Raw genomic sequence first — 2,936 nt, 5'->3', positions numbered from 1 at the left:
TTAGATGAACTCTTTGTGCCCCTAACCAAGCCAGGCCCTCACTCTGTATTGGATCCCATCCCTTCTCACCTCATCAAGGACATTGCTTCAGCTACTCTCCTCTCTCTCCAACATCATCCTCACCCTCTACTAGATCTTTATCAGCAGCATAAATATAGTTATTTTTGCCATTTAAAAAATATTTTGGGGGTGGCTCCATAGTGTAGTGGTTATCATGTCTGCTTTACATGCAGAAGGTCCTGGGTTCCCACCCCAGGTTGAGCCACGGACCATACCCCAGTGCACCAGGCCCCGGGTGCACCGGGGCCCCCTGAGTGCTCCAGGAGAGCCAGTCCCTGGGGACGCCAAGCCCAAGCGTGTGAGAGGAGACACCCCGCCTTCAGAGATCCGGTTCTTAAGGGGAAATGGCAACATCCATAAGTCAGGGTTTGAAGTAGGCGGGGCGGGGGGATTAAAGCAGGGGGGGGATAATAATAAAATAAATAAAAAAAAATTAAATTAAAAAATATTCTTGACCTCACTTCTCCTTTTAGCTCCCACCCAATACTTCTCCTTCCTTTACCACAAAACTCCTTCAGAATTCTCTATACAGTACTGTATCCATCCATCTCTTCTCATTCTTTCTTGAACTCACCCACAATCAAACTTTCACCCTACCACCACCAAAATCATTCTTTTCAAAGTCACCAACAACCTTCTAAATCAATTATCAGACTCGTCTTATTTAACCTGTATGCAGCTTTTGACACAATTGATCTTTCTTTCCTCCTTGGTAAGTTTCCTTCTCTTAGCTTCCAGCATACTACCATCACCTGGATTTGTTTTTCCTCTACTTCGCTGGGCATTCCTCAGTCTCTTTGATAGTTCCTACTCATTTCTAAAATCAACTAATATTGGAAAGCTCAAGGATTCAGTCCTTATACATCTCTTCTATTTATACTTGCTCCCTTGGTGATCTCTTCTGATCTCATGGCTTTAAATAACATCCATATGCTGATGACTCAATTTTATATCTTCGACCCAGAACTTGCCAAACTTGTATGGTCAATTGCCTTCTTGACATCTTGATGTGTCTGATAGACATCTCAAACTTAATATGTATTAAACCAAGCTCTTGACCTCCCACCACCCCAAAACTTAGTCCTTCCATAGCCTACACCTTCTCAATGTTCAAGCCAAAAATTCCCCCCTTTCTCTCACAGCAAACCCTGTTGGCTTTACATTCAAAATATACCCAGAATCCAACCACTTCTCACCACACTAACCCGAGCCACCATCATCTCTCACCAGATGATTGCAATGATCTCCTAAATGGTCTCCTGCTTCTAGTCTGGCTCTCTTCAGATCTGTTCTCCATTCAGCTGCTAAAGAAATTCCATTAAAAAAAGAAAAAGTCAGATCCATGTCCATCCTCTGCTCAAAACCTTCCAGAATAAAAGCCAAAGTCATCGAATTGGCCTTAGAGCCAACCCTACAAGGTGAAGCGCCTCCCTTATGTCTCCCTTACCTCGTCTCCCACTCTCTATCTCTCTCTTTTTACTCCAGCCACACTGACCTGCTTCTTCCTCAAAAGTGGCAAATATGCTCCCACTTCAGAACTATCGCATTTACTGTTCCCTATACCTAGAACATTCTTCCCTGAGATATTCAGATGGCTCACTCCTTCACCTCCTTCAGGTCATTCAAATGCTACTTTCTCATTGAGGCCATCTCTGACCATACCTTACACACTCCATATCCTACTCCCTGCTTTATTTGCCTCCATAGGTATCATTACCACCTAAAATACTATATATTTCACTTACTTGATTATTGTTCTTCTGCTTCTACTAGAATGTAAGCTACTTGAAGAATTTTGCCTGTTTTATTCAATGCTGTATCCCCGATACCTAGAAGAGCACCTGGCTCATTCAACAGCCATCTGTAGAATGTGATCGCATGAGGGCCCTAAGGAAACAAAGGGTTGAGATCCGGAAGGGATTGCTCCTGAACAAGAAGAAATACACCTCTTCTAATCTTGAGCAAAATTCAGAATGGATTCAAGTATGTTTGCAGGCAGAAATTTAAGTATTTCTCTCCTGACTGCCCCTAGTTTCTCTAGGAAATAGAAGACAGTGAGGGACTTCAGCAGAGTGGTAATGGAAAGAAACATCAGCTGTGAAGAATGGGAGAGGGTGCTAAGGAATCCAGAGCACTCTCACAGATAGAGTAGGCAGCTGGGCCTTCAGGGGACGGGGGCCTGGTGTACTGGCTCTATTTTTCTAGGACTGATGGTCCAGGTGAAATTGAAAACCTATATTTGCCTTGACACCAATCTACCTGGCTGTGTGGTTTTCTTAACCACCTGCGGGGAGGAGGGAAAGGTTATAAATAAAGAATGAGAGCGGCAAAAATTCAAGTTCTGTCTCAGTTTTTTCTTGAAAGACCAAAGAGAACCCCTTCTACTGACTCTATGCTTCCTTTGTCATCCCCAATCACTGGTCTCATGTTAGTTAGTAAAATGAGCAGTGTCTTTAAGAGTAGAGAAAAAGAAGAGGCTAAAGAACAGGCCCTCTCCCAGGCCACCCCTAAAAACTGAAAGTTGATATATATATGCCCTGTCTCTCAAATTCTGGGTCTTCTCCCCATGATTCCTTCATCTTTCCCAATACCTTCCGGCTACCCGCTGGTGTCACATTCCTGTCCACTTCTCTTTGTGTTCCTGCCCCTCCAAACTCGCGTGCTTTTCGTCCACGTGGTTCTGTATACGAGTCTCCAGGGAGACCCAAGGAGAGCCGGGCTCTAACTACGCCACAATGGTTTCAAGCCAATAGCCGTGATGCGTCTCAGTGACGCGAGACGCGGGGTGTGGCTTTGCCTGCCCGGGAAGCCCACTAGGTGGCGCCGATTTCCCGGGGAGGTCCTTTCTGGGCCCCCGGCGGAGGTGGGGGAGAGGC

Source organism: Pteropus vampyrus, unplaced genomic scaffold (assembly GCF_000151845.1).
Source record: "Pteropus vampyrus isolate Shadow unplaced genomic scaffold, Pvam_2.0 Scaffold633, whole genome shotgun sequence".
NCBI lineage: Eukaryota > Metazoa > Chordata > Mammalia > Chiroptera > Pteropodidae > Pteropus > Pteropus vampyrus.
The sequence above is the reverse complement of the archived record's forward strand: the minus strand, read 5'-3'. Positions refer to the sequence as shown.